Genomic DNA, 12,320 nt, shown 5'->3' on the forward strand with positions numbered 1-12,320 from the left:
AGTCAGTCACTGTTTCCACTGTTTCCCCATCTATTTGCCATGAAGTGATGGGACTAGATGCCATGATCTTAGTTTTCTGAATGTTGAGCTTTAAGCCAACTTTTTCACTCTCCTCTTTCATCAAGAAGCTCTTTAGTTCTTCACTTTCTGCAATAAGGGTGGTGTCATCTGCATATCTGAGGTTATTGATATTTCTGCCGGCAATCTTGATTCCAGCTTGTTCTTCTTCCAGCCCAGCATTTCTCATGATGTACTCTGCATATAAGTTAAATAAGCAGGGTGACAATATACAGCCTTGACGTACTCCTTTTCCTATTTGGAACCAGTCTGTTGTTCCATGTCCAGTTCTAACTGTTGCTTCCTGACCTGCATACAGATTTCTCAGGAGGCAGGTCAGGTGGTCTGGTATTCCCAACTCTTTCAGAATTTTCCAGTTTACTGTGATCCGCACAAAAGCTTTGGCATAGTCAATAAAGTAGAAATAGATATTTTTCTGGAACTCTCTTGCTTTTTTGAGGATCCAGCGGATGTTGGCAATTTGATCTCTGGTTCCTCTGCCTTTTCTAAACCAGCTTGAACATCTGGAAGTTCACAGTTCATGTATTGCTGAAGCCTGGCTTGGAGAATTTTAAGCATTACTTTACTAGTGTGTGAGATGAGTGCATGTTATAAAATAAGTCAAAAGTAGTCGAGTAATTGGACAGTTTGCTAGATTGTCTAATGTCAATTTGTTTTCTGGCATTGCTACTAAGTCTTCTTCCTTGTCATCTGGTACTGGTTCAGAAACACTCATCTCCATCAAGTTGTTCTCTGTAATTCTCTGGTGTGGTGTCTATTAGCTCTTGAGTTTCTCCAAGATCCATCTCTTAAAACACTCACCCCTTCCCATTATTTCTTTTTCTTTTTTTTTTTGGTCATATCCACAATCCATTTCATGATTTATTTGATTGGCTCTGTAATAAATCCTGTGAAGTCATGCACAACATCTGGACACAGTTTTCTCCATCAGAAACTTATTGGTTGGGGCTTAATGGCTTTTTATATAACAATGATGACATCTCCAATGGTGTAATTCTTCTACACTTTTATGACACTCTATCGTAAATCTCTTCCATAGCACTGGGAAACTTTTCCATATAGTACTGTGTATGTAATGAGCTTTAAAGGATCTTATGAACCTCTGATCTATAGGCTGAATTAGAGACATTGTGTTTGGGGGCATAAATCACTCACTTTGATGCCTTCAGTATTGAACTAATGGGGTTCTGGACCACCAGGGGCATTGCCCAATATCAGAAGAACCCTAGAAGGCAGTCCCTTACTGGCAAAGTATTTCTTGACTTCAGGGACAAAGTATTAATGGAACCAATCCACAAAAAAAGGGTTTTCATCCAGTCCTTCTTCCTGTACAACCAAAAGAATGGCAGATGGTGTTTATTCTCTCTTGTCAAGGCTGAGGGGTTAGCAGCTCTATAGGTAAAGGCAGTCCTATTCATAAACTGAAATCCATTTGCACAAAACAGAAGTTATCCTATCCCTTTCTTCCTTAAATCCTGATGTTTGCTTCTGTTCATTACTAATAAAAGTCCTTTGTGGTATTCTCCCCTCAGGATAGGGCACTTCTGTCTATATTTAAAAAACCTGCTCAAGAAGGTATCCTTTCTCCTCAGTGATTTTCTTAATGGTATCTGGGGACTTGTTTGCAGTCTCCTCAATGGCAGAAGTTGCTTCTGTTGTTATTTTGACATTTTTATAAGTTAACCTCTTTCTAAAATGATCAAACCATACTTTGTGGGCCTTCACCTTGCTTTCACTTTGCCATATACTGACATTGCTTTATTTTGAATATAGAGTCTATAGGTGGTGACTTACTAATATTCTGCACCTACACACAATTTTTCAATATGAGATTAAATTTTCAATTTAATTTTCAATTAATCTCAATCTTCAATTTAATCTCAATTTTCAATATGAGATTTAAAAAAAAGTTATTTCACAAAAAGTGGAAGGTTTTTAGGTTTGCTGTTAGCCACAGCAATGACTTTCCAAATTTACTTTTTTTTTTTTACAATGGATTTTTATACTGGATTTATCTTGAAATGGCAGGTATATGTAATGTCATTCTTATAATGTAACAACTTTTCCCTGCTTCTTGGGAGCACTTCCAGCATCACTAGTGGCATTTCAAATCAGTACCATGATGTTACAGTAATACAAGGTTTACAGTATTGCACTAATATGAAAAATACACAAAAACAAGGAAAAATCACTTTTTACTGTGATACATAATTTGCTGGAGACAAACTGCTCACACGAACACGATTAACATCACACAGTGTTTGAAACAGATCCTTCCAACACTTCCCTCACTGCCACAGCAACAGGTGTGTTGTGTGCCCAGTCCCTGAGTCGTGTCTGCCTCTTTGCAACCCTATGGACTAAAGGCCATCAGACTCCTCTGTCCATGGGTTCTCCAGACAAGAATATTAGAGTGGCTTGCCACATCCTTTCCTAGCAGATCTTCCCAACCTAGGGATTGAACCCAAGTCTATGCTGTCTCCTGCACTGGCAGACGTTTTTGTTTTTGTTTTTAACCACTGAGCCACCTGAGAAGTCTGCAACAGGAGGTGGCTGCAAAACAGAAGTGATCGTACATGACTCAGGAGGACTATATCACAAAAGGTATTGCATGTTCCTTCCTTGATCTCTCTCTTGGATTATTCACTCTGAAAAAATCCAACTGCTGCACTGATGCCCACATAGAAGGAATGAAGTATTCCTACCAAAAGCAATGTGACTCAGCAATGTTACAAGTGAATCCTACAACCCAGTCAAACCTTCAGATGATTCCAGTCTCATCAGACTTCCTGGCTCCAATATTCTCAGAACTGCTGTGCCAGAGCTATTAGCTAAACTACACGCAAAGTTCTCACACCTACAAACTGCAAGGAAATTAATGTTTGTTGGTTTAAGCCATCATATTTTGGGGCAATGTTTTCTTTTTGGTCGCTCCAGACAGTTTGCAGGATCTTAGTACCCTGACCAGAGACTGAACTCAGACCCCTGGCAGTGAAAGTGTGGAGTCCTAATTGCTGGACCACTGGGGCAATTTTTTACACAACAGTAGATAGCTCATAAACATACTTGTATTGAAAACAAAAGTATTAAAATTTTTAAAGCAATTCTAAAAAATATACTAGATGATAATCCTTTCCAATGGTAACCAGAAAAAGATATTTGTAGAACAGGTCAAAGAGTATTCAAAAGGATTCAAGATATAGACAGCTTCTCTGTTAAAACTCTGACCTCTACAGAAAAGGAGACATTTAAAAGCTTAGTGTCAATTTCTAGCATGAAACTCTGAGCTTCAGGGGGTTTCTGAGGTTGAGGAAAAATATGTGACCACAAGGTGGCAGTAACATACAATGAGCTTTATTTGCGTGCTTCTTTAATAGACTTGTATGAACGATAGGGTATGTGGAAGTTATTCAGAGCATGAGACCTTCCAGAGGCCCATCAATCAGAAGGATAAGAAGGCAAAAGAACTCCCAGGAAAAAAAGGGACTAGGAGAAGGGACTTATTGTCGAGATGGTATCACTCAACAGCAAGATGGGGCATCTGGTTCAGAGAGCTGTGAAGGGCATCAGTGGCTCGGGCATCATTCATACTACCAGGGTTTACCTTATTTGTGGCCAACAGATTTGTAAGTGCAGTTTTTCCAAGTATACAAATCAGGCAAGCCCTAAAAGTCTAAAAAATATGCTTATAAGGGCACATTTAAAGCAATTGTGTACAATGTATTATTTGTAAAATGTGTTAATAACTGAGTTAAACACTGGTGGGCTTTCATGTTAGGTATTCTGGACTGCTGTGAAGGAAAAAATGTAGGGCCAATGTACTGGGACTATCTTTGGCTTACTTATGTAACAGCATACCCTACCACTTCATATGTTGACAATCTTGGTATGTTGTTTAGAAAATGTCATTCAATACAACATAACCTTTTTCCATCTTAGGTTACAGGGATTCTTCATTGGGTTCTCTATAGGTTAAATAAATTAAATAATGATTAAACTCTGACCTTGGAGAAAAAACTTGAAAGATGGGTTATTTACAGACAACCAACTAAGTTTCACTTTAAATCTTGTATTTGTTTTCTATTCCTGACTAGAATTACCATGAACGTAAAAGCTTTAAATAACACACATGTATTTGATCATGTTATCTGTGTGCCAAGGATCCGGGACACCTTAGCTGCCTCCACTTAAGAGTCTGACTAGACTGTAATCAACATGTTGGCTAGACTATACTCTCATCTGAAGGAATAGTTAGGAAAGAATATACTTCCAAGTTTATTCAGGTTGTTGACAGAAATCACGTTATTGAATTGAAACCAAACTTCCAGACATTTTGCTGGCTGCCAGCAGGAGACTGGTGCACACAGTATCTGTTTCCCATGTGTCGCCCCAACATACTGCTTATATTTTCAAAACAGTAATGAGTTTCTTCCTGCAGTCTGATAAGATAGTTTTATATAACATGATATAATCATAGAAGTGATTTTGGATCATATAATATAACCTAATCAAGCCAATGACATTCCATTACTTTTGCCATTGTTTATAATTTGTTATTGGTTACAAGTTACAGGTACTGTGTGCACACAAGGGGAGGGGAATAAACAAAGACGTGAACACTAGTAGACAAGAAATCATTAGGAGTTATCTTATGGTTTGTCTGCTACAACTTATTTTTTTCTAAAAATTGGAATAAGAGAGGCTGTTACTTACACATGATATCTCCCAGGGCTTCTCTGGTGGTTCAGACGGTAAAGAATCCACATGCAATGCAGGAGACCTAGGTTTGATGCCTGGGTTGGAAAGATCCCCTGGAGGAGGGCATGGCAACCCACTCCAGTATTCTTGCCTGGAGAGTCCCCATGGACAGAGAAGCCTGGTTTAAGAAGATACCCAACTACTATCAATTTTATATACATATTTATATGTGTGTGTGTGTGTGTGTGCATATATGCATATGTGCACACACATATACACTTGTGCCTCTGTTGTTATATGGGCTTCCCAAGTGGCCAAGTGGTAAAGAAGACATCTGCCATTTGTAAGAGATATAAGATATAAGCCCATAAGAGATGGGATCTTTCCCTGGATCAGTAAGATCCCCTGGAGTAGAAAATGGCAACCCACTCCAATATTCTTGCGTGGGAAACCCCATGGACAGAGGAGCCTGGCAGGCTACAGTTCATGGGGTTGCAACGAGTCAGACTGTGTGGTTGAGTACATACATAGACAGTTGTTATATATGACATGTATTCTTGGGAGAGGCCAGTGTCAGTTCAAGCCCTTGCAAGAGACTGAACCATACAAAATGGAGGCTGAGGAAGCAAAATTGCACAGTAGTTTAAATGTTCAACAACATATGAAACTAATCCTCACAGTAATCAACTTCATAATACTATATCTCGTTCTTTATACATTTTAAAAAATACACCGATAAAAGGAATATAGAGAAATACAAAAGTTTGGGGGAACCAAATAAGAAAATGTATAACAGAATATCATTTATAAAAAGTTTGAAAATATAGGATTATGTCATTATGTCAATTAAATATGTTTTATATCTATATGATACCTTGTACTGAATCATTTTAAAAAATTAAGATCTCATAGTTGTTAAATTAATTTGACTAATGGAAAACTGATGTTCAGAGGAGGCTCAAGCTGAAGAATAAGTTCTGCAAAAAGATTATTTGTAATGTATTTTTTGGTCACTAATTTCAACAGTCAATCATACAAAAATAACTGAAATTATTTAGTAGGTAGACAGTGTACTAACTGCTTGGATCAAGTTTGGAATACTATTAATTCTACAGATAAATTTGAGAATTGACATCCTTACTATTGATGAGTCTTCAAATCCATAAAGTACATTTCTCAATTAATTGACTGTTTTTTAGTTTTCCTTCCCATTTATGTCACCACAGAGCTCTGAGTAGAGTTTTCTGTGCAATACTCAAGGTTCACATTAGTTATCTATTTTACATTTAGTAGTGTATATATGTCAATCCCAATTTCCCAATTCATCCCAGACCACCCCTTCACCATTTCCCACCTTGGAAAACATGTCAGTTTTCTACATCTGTGACTCTTACTTCTGCTATGAAAATAATTTCATCTATACCATTTTTCGAGATTTCACATATAAGTGATATTACACAATATTGTTTTTTTCTTTCTGATTTACTTCACTCTAAATGACAATCTCTAGGCCTACGCAAATGCCATTACCTCGTTCCTTTTTTTTACAGCTAAGTAATGCTCCATTCTATATATGTACCACTTCTTTATCCACTCCCCTGCTGATAGACATTTAGGTTGCTTTCATTTCCTGGCTATTGTAAACAGTGTTGTAATAAACACAAGGGTACATGTATCCTTTAGAATTACGGTTTTCTCCAGATATATGCCAAGAAGTGGGATTGCTAGGTCATATGGTAGCTCTATTTTTAGTTTCCTAAGAAGCTTCCAGACTATTCTACACAGTGGCTATACAAATTTACATTCCCACCACCAGTATAGGAGGGTTTCCTTTTCTCCACAAGCTCCCCAGCATCTATTGTTTATAGATTTTATGACAGCTATTCTGACTGGTGTGAGGTCATATACCTCTCACTATAGTTTTGATTTGTATTTCTCTACTAACTAGTAATGCTGGGTGATTGATTTCCTCCACCAAAATTTACAATCTGAAAGATTATTTAAAAACAAATTTTAATTGATTCATAAGTATAGGTTTATTCAAATAATATATTTTGAGGGAGGTTAAACTAGTTGGTGTCTTAATATCTTTAAATGTCTTTACAATTTGTAATAATGTCACTTATTTTATTCATGATATTGATAATTTTATCATCTCTTTTTTCTTGGAGATTATAACAGGTAGCTTATCAAATTAATTGATTTTTAAAAGGTTTGCTTACCCTCACTAACACCAATGGACACATCATCTACACTGAAAACTAATAATGAAACACAAGCCTTAAATGACACATCAGACCTTATAGATTTAACTGTGATATAAATCCTGTGATTTATAGGACATTCCATCCAAAAGCAGCAGAATACACTTTCTTCTCAAGTACACATGGGACATTCTCCAGGGATTACAACCTGGGCCACAAATCAAGCATCTGTAATTTAAGAAAATGGAAATCATATTAAGGAGCTTTTCGAACCACAATGCTATGAAATTAGAAATCAATTACGGGGAGGGGGATGTAAAAAACACAAACACATGAAGGATAAACAATATGTTTCTAAATGACCAATGACTCACTGAAGAAATAATAGAGGAAATCAAAAATACCTAGAGATGAATGACAACAAGAACACAATGATGCAAAACCTATGGGATGCAGCAAAAGTTCTAAGAGGAAAGTTTATAGCAATATAATTGTACCTTGGCAAACAAGAAAAATCTCAAATAAATAGCTTAACCTTATACCTAAAGCAACAACAACAAAAAAGAACAAACAAAACTGAAATTTAGCAAAAGCAGACAATTCATAGCAGAAATAAATGAAATGGAAATGAAGAAAACAATAGCAAAAATCAATGAAAAACAAAAGTTAGTTTTTTGAGAAGATAAAATTGATAAATCTTTAGCCAGACTCATCAAGAAAAAAGGAGAGAACTCAAATCAATAAAATTAGAAAAGAAAAAGGAGAAGTTACAACTGACACCACAGAAATACAAAGGCTCATAAGACAATACTACAAGAAACTATATGCCAATAAAACAGACAACCTAGAAGAAATGGACAAATTCATAGAAAGGTCAAATTCACAGAAAAGCAGGGAATGCCTTTGAAGGAAAGCTGAGCAGCCACGCTGAGTCACACAATGGGTAGAGCCACCACTGTAGCCTCTCTCTCTCCATACACCAGAACCAGCAATTGAGCAATAGTGAAAGAGAAAGTCACTCATTCACATCTGACTCTTTTGGACCCCATGGACTGTATAGTCCATGAAATTCTCTAGGCCAGAATACTGGAGTGGGTAGTCTTTCCCTTCTCCAGGGGATCTTCCCAACCGAGGGATTGAACCCATGTTTCCTGCATTGCAGGCGGATTCTTTACCAGCTGAGCCACAAGGGAAGCCCAAGGGAAAGATGCTAAAAAAAGGTGGCCCTTGAGTGCCTGATGCACTGAGCAATAGACAAAGACGAGCCAGGGAAGCTCTTTGAGCACCAGCTGCCAGAGGCTAGAAAAGAATCCTAACAGAGTGATACTTCCTGCACCTGTGACCACCAACTTCCCTGTGCTTCTGATGCCACTGGGGTCCCTACAATCCAAGCAGCTCTGCAACCTTCACATCCAGAACTTACTGGGTCAACCCAAGTTTTCCACAGCAGCATCCAGAGGAAACTCCTATTAGTAACCCATGTGTAGAGGTAGGAATAAAACTATAATTGAGCACCAGAAGCAGAGAGACTAAGGTAGAAAATAAAAAACTTTTCCACCAGCTGCACAAGCTGCAGACTAAATCCACACGATCAACTGTGTAGACTCTGTGTCTGAAGAATATATAAAAAGACAATGAGTGTTTCCACAAAAGAAAACATTCTAGCTCTGTCACCTACGGACATTGGAGGCAAGCACACATGGGAGTAGGGTCAAATTAGAGTCCAAGCTGTAACCACAGGGACCACAGCAGGTCCAGAGACCAGCCCTCCTCAGCACTGGAGGTCTTTCTAGGGAGGCAGAAATGGGCTGTGGCTCACAAAGGGGACAAGGACACTAACAGTTGAGACCCTAGGAAAACATTTATTATTATTTTTTGTTGGGATTCATTGTTATTGATTCTGGATTTCCTTTTTTTTTTTTTCATTTTTACTCCCTTCTTTTTTCTTTGTTGTTGTGGTTGTTTTTATTATGATTATTTCTACTTAGGCTCTTGGGAAGTTTTTTCTAATCACACTTTCATTTCCTTAATATATCTCCGTCTACTTTGGCCTTCTGCTCTTCTATGTATTCAGGGGTGTTCTCTATTTGTTGTAGCTTTTCTTTAATATATATGGCTCTTTTTTATATTCTTCTACTTAACTTCGCCTTTTTATTTTTTTCACCATTTTTATTTATGTGTTTTGTTTTACTTGCTTTATTCCTCACTTGGCACTTGGGTTTCATTTCATGTTCTGTTTTGTGTTTCAGTTTTGTTTTTAATTGGTTGATATCACGTTTAGTTTCTTTTGTTCTCCTGGTCACTCTCTTGTACTTTTGTCTTCTTTGGTCTTTCTTTTTTCTTTGTTTCTATGTATATATCTGTGTGTGTTATGTTCCTTTCTTTTTGTTTCTGTTTGTCTGATTTTGCTTTTACTATTTGTCTAGGCTTCGTTTTTTGTTTCTTCTACTGGGTTTATTGTTCGTTTGTTTTAATCCCCTTTATTGATATAACAAATGGCTCATGCGGTCTTGGTACCCTGACCAGAAGTCGGGCCTGACCGTCTGGAGGTGGAGTGCCCAGTTCAGGAAGCTAGTGCCAGAGTAATCCTGACCTCAGAGATTATTAATCATGACAACTTCCACAAAGGCTTCCATCTGAATCAGAGACCTGAAACCACAAAACTGCCTGCAGCACCCAGGGCTGAACACATCACTGAAACAACAAGCAAGACAGTAATATAAAACCAATTATGAACAGACAGGCTGACAGAGACACCACAATACACATCACCTCACAAAGTCCTGCCCATCGGGGGGGGAGGGGGGGGAACTAACCTCCACCCACCAGAACGCAGGAACAAGTGCCTCCCAACACAAAGCCTACACAAGCAACTAGATGAACCTCACCCACCAGAAGCAGAGACCAAAAGCAAGAAAAAGTATGACCATATAGCCTGAAGAAACCAGACCTCAAACACAGTAACTCAGACAAAATGAAAATACACAGAAATATGATGCAGATAAAGAAATAAGGTAAAACCCCACAAGACCAAATAAAGATGAAATAAACAAACTACCTGAAAAAGAATTCAGAGTAATGATAGTAAAGATGATTCAAAGTCACAAAAACAGAATGGAGAAAATGAAAGTATCATTTAACACATTTAACAAGGACCTATAAGAAATGAGAAATAAGCAAACAGTAATAAACAACTTAATTACTAGAATTAAAAACATCTTAGAAGAAATCAATACCAGAATAACTGAGGCTGAAGAATGGATAAGTAAGCTGGAAAACAGAATGGTGGAAAAAAACTGCTGAAGAGCAGAATAAAGAAAACAGAACAAAAAGAACTGAAGATAGTCTCAGACACCTCTGGAACAATATTTAATGCAACAACATCCTAATTATTGGGGTCCCAGAAGAAGAATCAAAAGAGAAAGGGTCTGAGAAAACATTTGAAAAGATTATAGTCAAAAACTTCCCTAAGATGGGAAAAGAAATAGTCAATCAAGTCCAAGAAGGACAGAGAGACCCGTACAGAAAAAACCCAAGGAGAAACACACTGAGATATATATTAATCACAGTAATAAAAATTGAACACAAAGAAAACATATTCAAAACAGCAAGGGAAAAGCAGCAAGTAACATAAGTAACATACAAGGGAATCCTCATAATGTTGAGAGCAGATCTCTCAGGAGAAATTCTGCAGGCTAGAAGGGAGTGACAGGATACATTTAAAATACTGAAAAGGAAAACCTACAATCAAGTTTACTCTATCCAGCAAGGATCTAATTCAAAATCAATGAAGAGCTGTCTACAAGAGACCCATCTCAAAACAAGGGACACATACAGACTGAAAGTGAAGGGCTGGAAAAAAATATTTCACGCCAACAGAGACCAAAAGAAGGCAGGAGTCACAATACTCATATCAGATAAAATAGACTTTAAAATAAAGGCTGTGAAAAGAGACAAAGAAGGACACTACATAATGATCAAAGGATCGATCCAAGAAGAAGATATAACAATTACAAATATATATGCACCCAACATAGGAGAACTGCAATATGTAAGGCAAATGCTAACGAGTATGAAAGGGGTAATTAACAATAACACAATAATAGTGGGAGACTTTAATATCCCACTCACACCTATGGATAGATCAACGAAACAGAAAATTAACAAGGAAACACAAACTTTAAATGACACAATGGACCAGCTAGACCTAATTGATATCTATAGGACATTTCACCCCAAAACAATCAATTTCACCTTTTTCTCAGCTGCACACGGAACCATCTCCAGAATAGATCACATCCTGGGCCATAAATCTAGCCTTGGGAAATTCAAAAAAAATTGAAATCATTCCAGTCAAATCTTTTCTGACCACAGTGCAGTAAGATTAGATCTCAATTACAGGAAAAAATTGTTAAAATTCAAACATATGGAGGCTAAATAACATGCTTCTGAATAACCAACAAATCATAGAAGAAATCAAAAAAGAAATCAAAATATGCATAGAAATGAATGAAAATATGATACACACCACCCAAAACCTATGGGACACTGTAAAAGCAGTGCTAAGGGGAATGTTCATAGCATTACAGGCTTACCTCAAGAAACAAGCAAAAAGTCAAATAAACAACCTAACTCTACACCTAAACCAACTAGAGAAGGAAGAAATGAAGAATGCCAGGGTTAGTAGAAGGGAAGAAATCTTAAAAATTAGGGCAGAAAAAATTGCAAAAGAAACAAAAGAGACCATAGCAAAAATCAACAAAGCTAAAAGCTGGTTTTTTGAAAAGATTAATAAAATTGGCAAACCATTAGCCAGACTCATTAAGAAACCAAGGGAAAAGAACAACAAAATTAGAAGAACAACAAAATTAGAAATGAAAATGGAGAGATCATAACAGACAACACTGAAATACAAAGGATCATAAGAGATTACTACCAGGAGCTCTATGCCAATAAAATGGACAACTTGGAAGAAATCGACAAATTCTCAGAAAAGTATAACTTTCCTAAACAGAACCAGGAAGAAACAGAAGATCTTAACAGACCCATCACAAGCACGGAAATCAAAACTGTAATCAGAAATCTTCCAGCAAACAAAACCCCAGGACCAGATGGCTTCACAGCTGAATTCTACCAAAAATTTAGAGAAGAGCTAACACCTATCTTACTCAAACTCTTCCAGAAAATTGCAGAAGAAGGTAAACTTCCAAACTCATCCTATGAGGCCACCATCACCCGAATTCCAAAACCAGACAAAGGTGCCACAAAAAAAGAAAACTACAGGCCAATATCACTGATGAACTTAGATGCAACAATCCTTAACAAAATTCTAGCAAACAG

At 37.2% G+C, this 12,320-nt stretch overlaps 1 long non-coding RNA gene across 3 annotated transcripts in view; it reads right to left on the minus strand.

Moving 5' to 3' along the window:
* Nucleotides 1-815: 815 nt before the first annotated feature.
* Nucleotides 816-12,320, minus strand: part of LOC122434601 — a 104,996-nt gene continuing 93,491 nt past the window's right edge. For 2 of the 3 annotated variants that reach the window (XR_006267427.1, XR_006267426.1), the window contains one exon: nt 816-7,208. This is a non-coding gene — a long non-coding RNA (uncharacterized LOC122434601). The remainder of the gene's footprint in view (nt 7,209-12,320) is intronic. The other variant, XR_006267428.1, reaches the window with a different exon arrangement.

Source organism: Cervus canadensis, chromosome X, assembly GCF_019320065.1.
Source record: "Cervus canadensis isolate Bull #8, Minnesota chromosome X, ASM1932006v1, whole genome shotgun sequence".
In the NCBI taxonomy this organism is placed as follows: Eukaryota; Metazoa; Chordata; class Mammalia; order Artiodactyla; family Cervidae; genus Cervus; species Cervus canadensis.